At 36.8% G+C, this 18,037-nt stretch overlaps 1 pseudogene; it reads right to left on the reverse strand.

The window, feature by feature from the left end:
- Positions 1–15,315: 15,315 nt before the first annotated feature.
- On the reverse strand, positions 15,316–15,845 carry LOC118643992 (annotated as a pseudogene).
- Between the last annotated feature and the right edge of the window lie 2,192 nt (positions 15,846–18,037).

Raw genomic sequence — 18,037 nt, forward strand, 5'->3', positions numbered from 1 at the left:
GGGATCAAGGGTACAAGAGGGAGACTAGCTTTGTAGAAGGGGGAGAATCTTGGGTAAGAAAAGAGAGGAGGCGGTTTATGCAGTCATGAGCTCTAAGAGGAGATACAGAAGGTGTTCAGAGATGGCATCTACCTTCACAAAACAGAGAGAGAATTTGACTGCAGGGCGGTGGGGGGGGTGTGTTCAGGAGAATAGTTCATGTTTAAAATCTGAAATATATCTGTGGACGCCAATTAGAAATTATTGTCACTTGTTAAGAATAAAGACTCTGGGTTGAATAGCATGGATATGCAATGGGATCAATCAGCCTGGTTTTGTTCCTTTTGCTAAGATTCTTTCAGATTACTCCAGTGTTAATCCTATAAGAGTATTCGATGAGAATCAAACAAACAAAAAATCCGCTAAATATATTAAACAGGGAGAATGTTCTTTTCAGTAATTTGTAGGTTTTAAGCAAATGATATTATTTTCGTCTTACATGGTATTTCTTCATTTACGCCATTATTCAGTCTCTGCATCCTGCCATATTATTTTTAAACTAAAGACATCTTAGCTTCTTAATGTTCAGGAACATGTTTTAACAAGATGTAATTAAAAATTAACCTTGAAGAATAAAGCAGTTGGAGTTTTAGCTTTATAATAATGTGTTTAAATATAGCAAGGAAATAGATTTACACTTTAATATATATTTTGTGGAAATATTAAAAAGAAAATAAATATTTTAAAGTGATTTTTTCTTACAAATTACTTTTAAAAATATATTGAAAGTCAAATAATGATTTTTTTCATGCTGCTATTTTGAAAGAAAAGTCTTCAGGAAAGCTTAACACGTGTAACTGTAAAGCAAAATTCTGTGTAAGAAATTGAAAACATTGAGTATGATCATTCAAAATAAAGGTACTTATCATTAATTGAGGCTTATAACTTCAAAAATATGTATCACAGAATAAAACATAGGATATCAGATTATAAATTACCTGCAACACAGCCTTAACTTCATCACTTAAATTCCTTATTATACATCCCATACAGATTTTAAAAATGGCCAATAGCATAATCTATTGATGTAGGAACACATGCATAATCTTCAAAATATTTATCAGATTGTGCAAAGAAAAGGCTTAAAAATAAAGACAGACTACCCCGGCCGGTTTGGCTCAGCGGTTAGAGCATTGACCTGCGGTCTGGAGAGACCAGGTTCGGTTCCTACTAAGGGCACGTACCTCGTTTGCAGTTTGTCCCCGGCCACTAGATGTGTCCCTTTCACGTCCATCGATGTTTCTCTCTCTCTCTCCCCCTCCCACTCTATCTGAACAAAATATCAAAAAATGTCCTCAGGTGAGGATTAAAAAATAAATAAATAAAAATAAAATAAAAAAGACTTAAGCATGTAGCTGAAGAAATAATACTAATTAGCCTGGCCACTGGGCTCAGTGAATTAAACGCTGTCCCATGGACTGAGAGATCCTGGTTTGATGCCCGGTCAGGGCACATGCCCCCCGATCCCCAGTGTGGGGCATGCAGGAGGCAGCTAATAGATGTATCTCTCTCACATTGATGTTTCTGTCTCTCTCCCTTTCTTTCTCTCCAAAAAATCAATAAGAACATATTTTTTTAAAAAAGAAAGAATACTAATTACATTAACATTTATACGTTTCAGCTACTGAATGAATATTTGATCCTGAACGTTATGCTCATATGACATGCTTGTTCATGCAATTCTGTCTGCCTCCATGGCACAGAATATATACAAATATTCAGCATGGAATGAAGTTACGTTTATCAGCAGGATATATATACACACACACACACAGTTTCCTGACTGCCTTCAGGCTATTACTAGATTGCCCTTAAGAAGTAGGTAAACCAAAGTATGACTATTTTCCTGGACCTGCTGCCTCTCTACCCATCTCCTGCTGATACTAAGTGTACTTGCTGTTTACTTTATTTAGTTATTTATTGTCCAACAATTGCTGCCATGTTAAGACAAGATGCTAGGTGCTGGAAATCCAATGCTGAGTAAAAATAAAGATGCTCCTTCTGAACAGCCTAGAGCCTATGATAAAATAACCTTAGCCAGCAACTAGAAAATGCAGGCATTGTGGTAAGTGATTTGCATATAGTAATTCAAGCATCATCATAGCAGGTCTCTGAGTTGCATGCTCTCACTGTCATTTCACAGTTGGGGCAAAGTAAGTTCAGTGACTTGATCCTGTTCACAGAGCCAGGAAGCAGCCAAGAGGGAATCGCTGAGTAGGACAAATTCTCAAGGGGCCCATGCATAACACACTTTTCACCAATTTTAAATGTCCCCCTTTTGCCTGGAGTGACCTCTTCTTTTTTATTTTCAGTGCGAGCAGCCTCATCCTTCATATTGTAGTCTAAAAAATATTGGTAAAAAGAGTGAAATATGTTTGTCACATCTGTACATAACCATAAGATGAATTAGCTAGTTCTAGGCAGTGTCTCAGGCTCCCTTGTAAGATAGCATTTTCTTTTTGTACCTGAGGTACCTAACTCATTCTGCCAAAGCGATCAAGCCTTCAATGCACAGGTCTCCAGACTTCTTCATACATGTTTTCCTATCAGTACAATAAACTTTGAGCACACCCACTTAACATGTATATGTTTATTATAAATTATATACATGTAAAACTTTTTTTTTATCCTCACCTGAGGACATTCTTCCATTTTTTTGTTCAGATAGGGTAGGAAGGAGAGAGAGGAAGAGAGAGAGAAACATCGATGTGAAAGGGACACATCGAGTGGCTGCCTCCCACAGGGCTCAACCAGGGCTGGGGACAAACTGCAACCGAGGTACGTGCCCTTAGCAGGAACTGAACCTGGGTCTCTGGACCGCAGGCTGACGCTCCAACCGCTGAGCCAAACCAGCCAGGGCTATACATGTAAAACTTTAATGCAAACACCAACAATCAACTGTAATAATATTGTTATTTCAAAGATGGAGGAAAAAGTGATACTTTTAGTAAATATTTAAATGCATGTGAATTGTGAAGTTTGATGTTATCATAAACTAATTTCTCAACGCAAAACATTCTTGGAGTCAGGTTCATTAACAACAGTGGATATACATCCTTATGCCAAATGACCTTCTTAGTTCTCTGAGCTACAGATCCCAGAAGCTTGCCATTGCTTTTGCCTTGTAGGAAGACTGATTACAAACTCATAGTTAAGTGCAAAATTGATAGCTCTGCTATTGTCCTGTTTTCTGGATTTACATCTCGTTGTCATCTCAATCCACGCTTTAGTTACAGCAATCTTTAAAATCACCTTTGCATTTAATGGAGTTTGCTTTAATTTAATTAGTATAATAGATCTTCATACTGGAGAGACCACTGTCAATAACCCCACTCGAAGGGCTCCTGCTCTTCTCTGGAGTTTCCTTGGGTACTGTACCTGAAACCTGATAGTCTGAAATGAAGGTCACGTGAGGGCATCCCAGAACGGATGATGGGAGGAGAGTTAGGGGGATGGGTCATCAAGGTAAAAGGGATTAAGAAGTATAAATTGCCAGTTATAGAAATAGTCATGGGAATGTAGATTACAGCATGGAGAACATAATAATATTGTAATAATATGTATGATGCCAGATGGGTACTGTACTTACTGGGGTAATCACTACATAAAGTATGTGTGTTTAATCATTATGTTGTATACCTCAAACTAATATAATATTGTATATCAACTGTAATTGAAAATAAAATTTTAAATTAACATGGTTAATAATATAGAGGTTAAAAATTATGAATCCAAAATAATATACTTGTTCATGCTCTACAAATAAGAATATAGAATATCTACTTTTTAAAATATATTTTTATTTTTATTGATTTTTTGAGAGAGAGAGGAAGGTAGAGAGAGATAGAAACATTAATGTGAGAGAGAACCATTGATCAGTTGCCTCCTGCACACCCCCTACTGTGGATCGAGCCCCCAATCTGGGCACGTGCCCTGACAGGGAATCAAACTTGTGACCTCTTGGTTCATGGGTCAGTGCTCCACCACTGAGCCACACTGGGTGGTCTAGAATATCTATTTTAAAATTTAAAAGTGTTAAACTTATTTTGCTCAAAGAAAAATAACAGGTCTTTATAACAACTTGAGAATATAGGTAAATCATGTTATATGGTATAACGTACATTTTAATATTTTACTAAAATATATTGGAGTAAATAAAGCAGTGTCATTTCCTTATATGTAAATTTTAAAATTTCATATAACTGGGGTATATTTCAGTAAAAATTTTAACCATTACTTTGTATCCATACATTTTACTGTACTTTGCTAGAATTCAATATTAAAAGTATTATTTTTAGGAAATCATATATCTGAGTATTAATAATAGATACATATTTTAGATAACAACATTTTAAGTATTTTGCTAGTGAAATAAATACATAAACATTCTAAAATATAACTGTATCATAGTTGCACATTAGAAAAATATATGTAATTGATTAAAATATCAAGTTTGATTAATTGAATAGAATTCAAAGAGTCTTTAATTTTAAACACAAATTGTCTATTTAGACCCTTGTCAGAAATGTTTCTCCTAAATTCCTGACATAAGTTGTAAACCGAGCTGTATGTTTTCCTATTTCTCCTGTGCATTTTATTGATCGAATAATAATAAAAGAAAGCGTACATAAATTTGGTTTTAGTATAGGTACCCTCAAAGTTATAAATGTTTATCACTTGATTTAGTTATAAAATTTTAAAGTTCTGCAAGTATAGAGAGATATATACAACTCTAAAAGTCTAAAACTCTAACTTTTATTTTACTCTTTATTCACAGTTGTCACAGAAATAGGTATAGCGGTTATGGTGGTCACTATATAAGTGTCATAAAGATATATCCAAAACAGGTTATTTATTTATATTTTCAAAAATATACAACTATTCACTAAAATAATAACGATATGCAAAAGTTGTCAATTTATAGCAATCTTTAAAATTAAAAATCTTAGTACACGTATACCTAGGAAGAACCAAAGCAGAATGTTTTAGACTATGCAGATACGGTCCTCATACTCTAAAATAAATGGGAGACAACGAATCACTAGGTGGTTTGCTTATGGTTTACTGATCTTTTCAGAGGTAATAATACAATGAGATGTTAATTCTCTCACTGTAGGCTGCATGGATATAAAAAATACAGACCGTCGTATTTTTAATCTGTAGACTCTGTTCCAGGTTAGAATGCATCATTGTAAATTTTGCATCACTTTCTCCCCGTTCCAAATCAGTATGACTTTTTTTATATCCATTCAGAACTCACAGAAAAGCAGAGATTGAAAATGTTGTGGAGAAAACTTTGAAGTTGACATTTCTCTGAATCAAGTTTTGAGACAAACAGCCCTGAGCCCACAGAGGTGTGCACCCTAGCGTTATGAATTCACAAACACCAGACCAGGTCAGAGGGTCAGCCGTTAAGACATTTGGTGTGGGAAAAAAGATGGACCTCTAAATTGAATTCTAGAGTGATTTACTGAATGGTTTTTTGTCAGGTATTGGAAATTAGTGTAGAAATTATTCACTACAACGTTCTTTTCAGCTGTAGATGAGAAAAGCACATTTAAAAGTCCTTAAATATAATGAACACGTCAAATGCCTGAAACATTGAATATATGCACAATTAGGATTTGGGCCAAGCGATATAACATTACCCTGTGAGCCCACAATATATTGTTTGCATCAAGCTCTTCGGGTATGTCAGCCTTTGTTCTTTCATAATACATTCAGGATAATCTTATTTTGCCCCCAAAAGTTGTGATTATGTTTAGATTGTATCGATCTAAAGATTAATTTGAGGAAAACTAATATAATTATGATATTAATCCTTCTCTAAATACCTTTTTAATGGTTTCTATTTATGTGTCCTTTTAAATGACTTGGAATAAGGGGGAAAACACGTGTATTCGTGAGATAGTTCTTGCATCACATTTGCTTAATTTTTCTCTATTTCATATAGATGTTATGGCTATTTTAACAATAAAAATTCTGTTTGTTGCTGTATAAAGAGTGTGTGCATGTGTGTGCACCATTAAATTAATATGTACTGAAACATCATTTTTGATCTATCATATTGCTGAATTATAAATGTTAGCAAACACAAGAATTTCAAGTTGTGTATTAGCCACCTCAGCTGAGGGTGGTTTAGTAGTATCTAACAAGATAACAAATGCACATACCCCTTGCTCTCTAAAAATATGGAGTTTATTTAATTTATTATAGCACATAATGGAACATGCAGTCATAAAAAATTTAAAATACTTTGTGTCTTGATAAGAAAAGATCTGTAAGATATATTATTAAGTAAAACAAAGAAGAGTTGGTTATTGATATGGTGCTATCTTGTGAAAATATTTATATAATTTTTCTTTTATATATAAAATGTAACTGTGTTACCTCCAGAGAGAGGAACTTAAGGGCTTAGAAATATGGACCAGAGGGAGATTTCACTATATTTTTCTGTACTTACCTATTCAAAACATGACAGGTTTTTTTTATTAATCTTCTATTAAAAATGATTAATAATGCAAAGATGAGAAGATGACAAGTTGAAATAAAGAAGACCCCAATTATATACAACATCTGGGTCAAGGAGCGAGAAACAGTTACAAAGACATAGACTTTTCTAGATCAGTGCAGAACAGAACTGATAGTGTGAGGTACTGGAGCAGGAATCAGAAGACACACACTTATGCACTGTATCAGGAATCTGAAAACCAAAAGGCCAAGAGATGGAAAAGATGAACTCACCAACAACCATTGAGGGTAGAAGCTAGAAATATAAACTAAAATTTGTGTGTTCATAGTTGTAACAGAGTATTACACAGAATGATTCCTATGATGCTAAAATTGGCAACAAGGAGCCAAAGGTAAAGATGAAAACATTACTTATCCCCTATCTATAAAAACCTGCAAGGAGTGATGCAGAATCAGGAGCAGTGTGCTTGTCAGTCTTCCACGACTGCCCACGCCATCAGCACTGTTTTCTACAGATACAAAGGACACTGAGTGGGGTGGCGGTGAGCTGAGGGGGTGTTGGAATGGTGTCATTGGACGAATTGGGAAGGTTGTAGCTTATTTTTCAGATGCAACTTCAAGTGAAATGAGCCTGGCTACTCTCCAAATAAATCATTTGAAGAGATTAAAGTTGACTTGAAGACTGAAAGCCTGGCATTTTATTTCGCATTTAGAAGTCTACTTACCCAACAGCATTGATTAGCTGCTCTCTACCTATCTAAGAGACTGGAAAGATAATTGGAGACAAACAGCAGGATAAAGAGAATGATTAGCATTGGAATGTCCTGCCTCTTGTCATAGCAAAGATGTATCATTTTCAGCGGGAGACAACCGAATGGAGTTGTCTTGCCAGTTACCCCATCCAAGAGGATGGCCCGCTTGTTGAGTGGGGAGAATAAGAGGTAGAATTGAACCTGGATTTTCTTTAGCAGGGTATTGTGCAGTTGCGTGACCCTTAGTGTCACATTAGAGAGGTAGAATCTGAGTACCTCCCGCTCAGAAGACATTGATTGACAAAGAGTGTTTAGCTAGAGAAGCAAGAATAACAATCAAGAATGTAACAGAAACAATGAGCAATTACGTGAAGCAGAACTTGCTTTTATAATTAAGACCTTGAGGAGGAAGGAAATATAGGTGTTCCTGGAGCAGCCCATACACACCTTCACCCACACTCAAAGGGTTTGGACTGTGAGCGGGATTATAAGGGTGGAGACAACACACCTTCGTAACTCAGAGCTCCTGAGATTAAAAATGCAGGTGGTGTTTGGAAGGAGGAGAAGGAAGAGTTTAATTTTGAGTAGGACATAAATTTGGCATTTTAAAGTGAGTGGATATTTTGTCACTGAACTTCATCAGCAAGTATGCCATCTTCCCAAAACAGCTCTAGTGGTCAGCAATTAACATTCTGGAGAGAATGCTTGAAAGCAGTCATTGGAGAAATATAAACTCTTTTGAGTTTATATCCCTCCAAGTTTAAACTGCTAAATAAACAAGTTACCCAAGGAAGCAATAGAAACAATTGGAGAAGAAATGGCAATACAACCATGCCTGAAGAGAATAATTCAGACTTAAAAAAAATAAAAACACAAGTTGACATTCTTGAAAGAATTATGTATCTCAAAAACCAGTGTACAGTACTACAGGTATGCTTTTAGGTTATGAAAGCCCACAGATATGGACAATAACACAAAGACAACTTTAAGGCAGGGCAAGAAGAGTCAAAGAATGTGGATTAAACACAGAAAATATTTGTTAGAAACCATCTCTAGGTAATTGAGTTTCATGGTATGTATAACTGGTATGTGACATCTGATTGTCTACAATTTTTAATTAAAGCCACACAGCTAAAATATTGGAAGCTCAATACCTCTGCATTTTGATAGCACCACCAGGTGACTCTTAGAAATAACCAAAAGGTGACAGACCTGGTCTTATTATTTACTTGAAGATCAAGGTACAGGAAGAAATGAAAAGACAATTATATGGGCTCACAGTTGTTTGGGTGAGACCCTGCGGTGGCTTTTAACTCCCTTCCTGTCCTGTCAGATTCTGAGTCAGAGAGAATCAGCTGTAGAGAGGTAAGTTTTGTTCAGGAAGAAGAAACTGTCATGTCATGTCTTATGTGAGTATCTGTTTGGGCAATAACTACTTGACAGTTTTCTTTTTGTTCCTATTTGGGGACTTGAGAGAAAAATTATGAGAAATTTCAGGGCATAGAAAAAAGGCAGCAAAGGACAGAGAAGAAGGTCAGCAAAAGAAAACATGAGACAGATGTCAAGCGAGCACAGTTACAGACTGTAATGTGAATGGCGGAGAGGTAGATACAAAGACCCAAACCCACGTTGTTCATATCAGGACACCATGCAGTGGGAATGCCCGGAGCCTTCTCTGGATGGGCTGTGGATGGGGACACCGACCTGCAGAGCTAAGGCCATGTTGTCCCATGAGGAAAAGCAGTCTGAGAATAAGGCTAAAACTTTGAAAATGTATACGAGAATAAAAGACAAGTAAGTAGAGTCCATGAGAATGAAACAAACAAACTAAAACCATTCTTAAAGCCAGTGGTACACTAGTCTGGATGGGAAAAGGAAAAAGGCCGTGATTTGTAGTTTTTGCCATTATCTAAAGTGTAAATACTCTCAACATTGCAAATTTCAAGGTGTCAACGTGATGTCGCTGAATGTGGAGTTGGAGAGAGGTGTAACAAATGGCTCTCATCCCTTGGTTCCAGCATATCGCTGCTTAAGGCTCATCTTGCTTCTACACGTTTTCCAGTGAATGAGAGAATATATTCCATTATAACTTTATAATAGTGGCCATGTGATATGTCATTTAAAACTGGGAAAGTTTTAAGAAAGAAAAGGTGCTGCTATTAATTTTGTTGAGACCAAGACCTAAATGTGGATTTTCACAGGCAAACTGACATGTATAACCACCCTAAGGGAGCTAATTTGAGTTGTGTGTTATGGTGATAATTACATAAAATACCTTAGCTGATATTTAGAGGTAAGTGATACAAATGCAATAACATTTTACCTGGTAGGTCTGTAATTACTGCGTAGAAAACGCAAGAGCCGACAACTTATGCATGAAACTAGTAATTTACGTTTATAAAAGAAGTCTCATAAACCATTATTCTCACACAGTGAAACATTCTCTAAAGCAAAGATCACAAAGTGGTAGCCCCCTAGGTCACTTGTGGAATACAGATGCATTCAGTAAAGTCATCAACATGTTAACAAAGTTAAATATATTTACTCCTGAGTCTCTATTCAATAATTATATTATGGGAATCTCCAGAAGATCTAGCACTACTGTTTGTAATATTTGCTAATTCTCTCCTACTGCAACTTTGTCTTCTTGCATGGTTTATAATTTTGGATTATGAGCTAATTTATCTGTGGGAAACCTATCTCTTCAAAGCCAGTTTGCTTTTTCTACTTGGGCATATCACTGCCCTGGGGGCCACATTTCATATTAATTTTTTCACTAGAGAGTTTCTGATCCATGTGGATTATATAACTATGAATCTAATTTCTATGTTTATATTAACAAATTCTAAGGGGTAATTTCAAGATCAGATTGACATACTGCTTCAGGGTAAATGCAGCATAAATGTGTATACTTCTTTGTTAGGTTTTTGTCTCGAGACTAAATTTAATTTCTTGAAGGTTTTATATTAATTGACAAATATTTTGACATTTGGTAATTTGGGGCCTTCAAGATATTTGTTTATCTTAATGCCAAACTAGAAACTGAAACTGATATTACTGATACCAATTAGCCCTTCATCATAAATAAGACCTGAAAGTGGAGGGAAAAATAAAACTAAAAATATCTCGTGTCTGTTATTGAGCCAATTTATATAATCAGATGACCATCATGCAATGAATAATAAACCCAAGGGTTAGCCTAATCAACTTGGATTAACCCAAATCTTCTTTTATAACTGTGAGAACCCTAAAAATGGCATGGGTGATACCATTTTGTAAGAAAGTTATGTAGACTCAGAATGGGGGTATATAATACAATGTCTGGTAAATGTAGTCTGAAGATTTGATTTGTTTGATAGTATGGAAATATATATGACCTTAACTATAATCCAAAAGCAAATATAAACTTGTTATCCACAGAAGGAAAAAAAGTTTTGTAATGCCATAGCCAAAATCAGAAGGTGAAGGAATGCTATTTACATCTTCTCAATCACTGTACAAAGCAATTCACCAAATAATATTCCCAGACACACTGTGATTTGTGTGTGAATGCGTAGAGTGGTGTTATCATATACTCAATGAGTCAGAAGGGAGGACACTGATGTATTCATTCTTTTTTTTTTTTTTTTAATTCCTCACCTGATGATATGTTAATTAATTTTTAGAGAGAGGAAGGCAGAGGGAGAGAGAGAGAGAGAGAGAGAGAGAGAGAGACCCATTGATTGTTTGCTTCCCAAACGCACCCTACCAGGGATTGAACCTGCAACTTAGGTATGTGCCCTGACCGGGAATTGAACCTGCAACCGTTTTGTTGTATGATCAACTAAGCCTCTCAGCCAGGGCTATATTCATTCTTACACAAATTTCCCAAACACAGACTGGAGTACAATGATTGATTAATCAGTATGACATACTAAGATATAGAATAGCCATGTTCTCAGAGAATGCCTACGAGGCACCGGAAACATTTATACAAAGAAATATCAGTTGCAAAAATAACTATAATGCAGCCTAATAAATAAAGCCACTAAAATACTTAACAATTATGAGGTAGATTAAAAATCCAATACAATCAATACAGTACCAACTCAGCATGACAGCCAGTGGACTTGGAAGAGAGAGGAAATACAACTGTACAAATTGACTTATGCTTCACGGGGCCCAGGCCTGGCAAGGACACCAGCATTCTTGGTGAAGGTGACAGTGTGCTCACCCCTGCCAGGACCAATGTCAATGCGACGAAAGTAGAACACACTTTAAAATTCCATATCAGTCATTATATTCAAAGGACAGATATCCAAACATTGAAGATTATTTAATACATTATGATATTTTTATGGCATGAAATAATCAGATAGTTATGATATTTTCCAGGCATTTTTAGTACCTGATAATATGGTTAAGACATAAAATGAGAGCTGTCTAATGGAGCTGGAGCTGGAGGAGACCGTGCTGAACTCCCTGCATCTCTTACCGGCTCTGCTCAGAGGAGATGCGTGGCACTTGGGCTCATGACACTTTGGCTGGTGACACTTTGGCTCGCGTTTCATCGCCCTCTTCCATGGTGGACAACCAGTGTTTGAATGTACACAAATAGCTCACCAACAAGACTTTGACATAATAAATGTAATGTAGAGTAGAGAATGTTTTTACTTTTTTTAAAAATCCTTACCTAAAGATATTTTCTACTTATCTTCAGAGAGAAAGAGAGAAACATTGATGTGAGAGGGCACATCGACTGGTTGCCTCCCGCACAACTGGACCAGGACCAGAGACAAACCACAACTGAGGTACCTGCCCTTGACTGGAATCGAACCTGCGACTCATTGGTCCACGGGCCCTCACTCTACTGCTGAGCCAAACTGGCCCGGGCAACTATAACGAATTTAATTCTGTCAACAAATAATGAGCTTGGAAGAGCATTCTGAGCCTCTAGTAAGATTGTAGCCTGACTAACACCTTGATTGCATCCTTACGAGACCCTGAGCAGGGAGCCCAGCTAATACATAAAGGTTCATGATCCAGGAAACAGTGGTAATAAATGGGGGCTTATAGACACTAATCTAACACCTTAAAGACCTACATAATGTTATTGATTCCAATCATGGGAATAACGATGATACTAAAGACAAACATCTATTTACTTATTTTATGCTCAGAATTCTGTTGCTGAACTTTTATCAGATTATGCACAAATACACTCTTTGATTAAAAACAATAATTACATAATATGTACTGATTATTTTTTGCTAAATAAAGATGGCTGTGAATTGGAGAACAATAACCCCTGACTTTATTTTACTAACACTTTCAGCAGATTTAATCACATTTGGTTTTATTCTCACTTTTAATTAAGGTTGCGATTTTTAAAAATTCATTTTGCACTTGCTAAATAATACTTCCCTTCCTTTATTTCCTTTCAATGCTACAATAAAGTGCAGGGAAGGGGGGACCAAAAAACTTTGCCTGACTAAAATTAGCTATGGAACATTTTATTTACAATGTATCTTTCATTTACATATAGTGAACAATAGTCATTACCAATAGCTTTTATACATGCACACAAGGGACATCACCTTTTTTTAGGGGAAAGCTGGAATGAACATCACACCCACCCTGACCAAGAAAAAAATATGAAATATCATAACTTTAATCCATCAGTGCACTGAGGTTCTGTGTCAATCAGGCTAAAATCTACAAAAAGACAGTGCCTGCGGTGACGGTGAGCAAAGAAGACAAACAAAAGAAAGACAACGCTGCTGTATAAGCAGTTGGGTGAAATGTAGTTAATATTTTTTGGACATATTTCTAAGGGCTGATTGTATGTCAGCTTCAGAGTAGAAAGTCCTGTCTGGCCGGTGTGGCTCAGTGGTTGAGTGTCGACCCTGCACCAAGAGGTCGCCAGTTAGATTCCCTGTCAGGGCACATGCCCAGGTTGTGGGCCTGATCCCCAATGGGGGGCATGCAGGAGGCGGCCAATCGATGTTCTTTCTCATAGATGTTTCTATCTCTCTCTTTCTCTCACTTCCTCTCTCTCTAAAAAAATAAAAATAAAAATAAAGGGGCAAAAAGTCCTGAGTAGTCACAGACACATGGGTAGTCTGCATCTACTTGTGAGCTCTTTTTTCATAATCCTCTGCAATGTGCTCATGAAAAAGATTGAGGGCAGGACAAAGAAAAAGTTTTCATCTGTGAATTATGCACAATGAATGTGGGTCAGTCCTGTAAAGGGGGTGCAGCAGCTGCTACAGGAAAAGCACCAAGTCCCCTGATACCTTGCCTCTGTGGAGCTAAAGACTTAAGGAGATGTTGAGGTACAGAGCCAGGAGACTGCCACTTGGAAGAAATAACGAATCTACCCTCCAAACTCCTGAGCACCAGGAAACCGTACTGAGCTCAGACACAGAGAGATCACCCATTGCTGAGGAAGAGATAGAATCAGCCCTCACCCCTGATACCCACGTGCTGTTTAAGGCTGAGGCAATACAGGACAACAGAGAGCACCCTTTGCCCCCCTCATCACCAAGCTAACAAGCACTGAGTAAAGAACAAGAAAACAGCACTGGGGTAGGCGCAAGGATACAGAGAAAGTCCATTTCCAAGGAAGAGATGTAAGGGAGCCTCAAAGCTGATGGAGAAATAGGCATTGACAAAAACCCGTTGGCCAACCAGTCTTCACCTTGAGCAGGAGGAAACACTTGAGGAATTTTATTTAGTAGAAGCGCTGAAGGTATCATTAGCCACAAGAAACAGAAACTCATTCGCACTTTCACATACTAAAGGCTTAGCAGAAAAGTTGTAACTGTTTCCAGGAGAAACACTACCTTTGCCTCATAAACCCTACACATGCTGTCTGCCTCTCAACCACAAATAAGAAATGAAGATGCACACACACACTCAAAAGACAAAGACACAGTCGAGAGACAAAACAATCCACAGAACCAAAGCCACATGAAACCCAAATGATGGAACTATCAGAGAAAAATAAAAAATAAAACTATGATGAATATATTAAAGGCTCTGCATGAACTGATGGTGATTTTCAAGCAGAGAGATGAAACATTTAAGGGAGAATCAAACAAAAATGTAAATAAAGAATACATTAAGAGAGAAGAACAACTTTGATGTATTCATCAGGAGACCTGAAAGAGCTACAAAAAGGATTTTGTGAATTAAAAATGGGTCAGTAGAAAATACCAAAACTGAAAAACAAAGAGAAATAAGAATTAAAGAAACAAGCACCAAGAATAGAATGCTGAAGAACTATGGGACAAAATTGTAATGATCTAACCAACTTGTATTTGGAATCCCAGAAGGACAGAGGACATGTTAGAAAAAGGGACCAGAGGACCGGCAGGAAAACACTGAAGAGAATGGCTGGGAGTTAAAAAAAAAAAAAAAGAATGACACTTATATAAATTCAAAAAGATCAGGTCATCAAGCTGAATAAATACCATAGAACACATAAAAACATACATGTCTATACCCACACATATATATAAAACAAATACTTAAAGTCAAAATTAAAAAAACAAAACAAAAAACCACACACAAAACCTGAAAAGGCCAGATAGAAAAGTAACATTAGTAAAAAAAAAAAAAAAAAAAAAAATAGAGCTACAAAATAATTTCCACAAACACAGGCCATCATAAGTTCATAGCGCTTTTGGATCACTTCCTTTAAAAAAATTTTTTTTTCCTCTTTATTGATTTTAGAGAGAGAGAAAGGGAGAGGGAGGGAGAGAGAGATAGAAACATCGATGAGAGAGAACATCAGTTGGCCGCCTCCTGCATGCCCCCACTGGGGATCGGGCCCACAACCTGGGCATGTGATCTGACTGAGAATCGAACCAACGACCTCTTGATGTCAATGCTCAACCACTGAGCCAGAGCAACCAGGCTAGATCACTCCTTTTTTTTTTTAATGCAAAAACAGGTTTATTTGTACACACACTAATGAAGGAAAGCCATCTTCTGTCAAATGGAGACAATTAAGATTCTTAAGTAGCTGATTTTGGGACCTACGGCAATGGGAAGACTTGCTTTGCTGCCTTCAGACGTCTGTCTCTTTACCTGACACTTGAGCAGGCTTTTTAAAAGGGTCTTCCTCCTGGGCCTGCTGTTCTAATCTCTTATGATACGCAAGCTGTTGTTCCAGGTAGTTTGTGTTTCTCTTCTGTTTATCCAGGTACTTTCCCATGAAGTGTAAGAGATCAGTTTCCTCATTGGCAGAAGCCATGGTCTTCGGGTTTTGTAGGAGGTTGGTTAACTTGTTCTCCAACTCCAGAGCAGACTCTAAGCTTGTATTCCAGTTCCCCAGTTACCTATGTCAGGCCTCTTCATCACTGGAAGGCAGATTTTACCCTCCTGTTTTCTTAGTTATCTTAGGAATTGCTTTGCATGTTCCCTCTTCACCTCAGCTTGGTCTTCAAAGAATGCTGCAAAAAGAGGTGCTCCCGTGTCTCGGTTGTAATAACAGGCCATAGATAAATAAGCATCACTGATGTGCAGCCCATAAGATGCCACGTGATTAATAGCAACCCTACAGTCTTCAGAGAGGAGGTTGTGCCTCTGGGATGCCATCTCAGCGTCAGAGAAAACCAGGCAGAAAACTAGATCACTTCTTATATGGATGTTAGGAGGGTGGCTGTCCATGGTGTGAAAGGGGCCCTGGGCCTTTGCAGGTTTCGCAAGGATAATGTGCATTAGATATGATAACTTTTGGGCATGGGGTGTGGGTGTCATATAAAAGCGCAAAAGAGTCTGAAGTGGCGTAACTTACTTTCTGTCTGGTCGTTGGTTAGAATTTTGTAGTTCTATAGTAACCATCCTAGAATTACCACCCAGATAGTAATAATTGGGGAAAAAAGAGCCCCAATGTTCTTTCTATTATGTCAGATAACTCACATCTTAAAATGTTCTGCTAATGATGTTCTTTTTATTACATGAGAAATAAAATTTTGCAATCTTAATTATATTTAGATATCCCCCCAAATAATTAAACATTAACTGTATTATAATTGGAAATGAAATAAAGGAAAGAGAGGTATATTGAGGGACAATAGAAATTGTCAAACAATTTAACTCAAATTTCAGAATAACATGCACTGTGAAAATATTTCTCACTTTTTAAAACTTAGTTTTCCATTATCTTTGCTCATATAATGGAACACTAGTCTAAGTTATTTCAAAAGTGAATATCATACAATATGCAGATTTTTCTAAGTGCACCAAAATGTCAGCAATCTAGATAAAAGAAGTAAGCTATTTCTCATTTCAAAAAATAAAAGAAACTATTGTTCAAACATATAATTTAAAAAATTAGTTTTGTGCATTTGATAGAATTTAATAAATGCAAGTAAAATATTTTCAAACATTTGTTTAATGCCTACTCTGTAAAAGCACATTGTTAATACTTAAAAATATATATATATTAGTTGAAATCCTCATGAGAATCCTGAGAGTGAAAAATTATTATACCCATTTTATAGATGAAGAAACTGGACACTCTAAGAGACCCGGAAAATTTTCCAAGTCACCTAGGATGTAAAAGAGTATGTGTCTGATTCCAACACTTCAAAAATGCATATATACACACATATATATGTATATGTATATATATATATGAAAGATATCTAGGTATATGGAAACTATTACAGTTTAAAGTAGTAAAATATAAAGTAGAAATTAAAAAATATAAATTGGTAAAACGTAAATGAATGCATTTTATATATATAGATAAAAGAACAGCAACTTCTTCTTTCCTTTTTTTTTTTTTTTTTCAATCCTCACCTGAGGATATTTTTACATTTATCTTCAGACAAAGTGGGGGAGAGAGAGAGAGAGAAAGAGAGAGAGAAACATCGATGTGAGAGAGACACATTAATTGGTTGCCACCCACATGACCCCAACCAGGGCAGGGACGAACCGCAACCGAGGCATGTGCCCTTAGCAGGAACCGAACCTGGGACTCCCTGGTCCACAGGTCATCGCTCTAATTGCTGAGCCAAACCAGCCAGGGCAAGAGCAGCAACTTATATTGTAAATTCAAAAACATTTCTTCTCTGATTTCTGTTTCCTCTCATGCTAATTCTATCTTAATGTGATGATGGGCTTACAGAAGATTTTTTCTTATCTTTTTGTATGCCCTCAGTGTGTTATTTAAACTCTGCAATGAGCATGTATTACTATAGATAATAATTAAAACAAGCATGCTTAAAGTGAGATCACATGCATTATGATTCAATTGTCTTTATACTGTTTCATAACGGTCAGAATTGGAGTATTAATTTTAGAATCACTTGTGTAGCCTCTGAATTGAAAAAAAAACAAAACACTTAAGTATATCATTGTTTTTCATTCCATTAAGCAGAGGTTCTCAACCTGGGGGTCAAATGACCCTTTCACAGGGGTCACCTAGGACCATCGGAAAACACATATTTCCGATGGTCTTAGGAACCGAGACCCCGCTCGTCTGTCCGTCTCCAGGTGGGTCCGCCCACATGCAGATACGCCCACTTACAACATGAGGAGCTGTATTAAAGGGTCGCGGCATTAGGAAGGTTGAGGACCACTAAAGAAAGGCTGGTTAGAGAGTCATTACACTTTATGGGACCAAATAGCTGACTTTCAGTGAATTATTTTATTAACTTTAGACAGCAACAATGACGTTGACTAGCTATGCCATGGAATTGATTGCAAACATACCTAGAGGAAGGGACCTTAGTGCCTGAGGCCTCAAAAACACGAATGAAAAGCCTACTTCAAGCTCTATC

Source organism: Molossus molossus, unplaced genomic scaffold (assembly GCF_014108415.1).
Source record: "Molossus molossus isolate mMolMol1 unplaced genomic scaffold, mMolMol1.p scaffold_m16_p_4, whole genome shotgun sequence".
Taxonomy (NCBI): domain Eukaryota; kingdom Metazoa; phylum Chordata; class Mammalia; order Chiroptera; family Molossidae; genus Molossus; species Molossus molossus.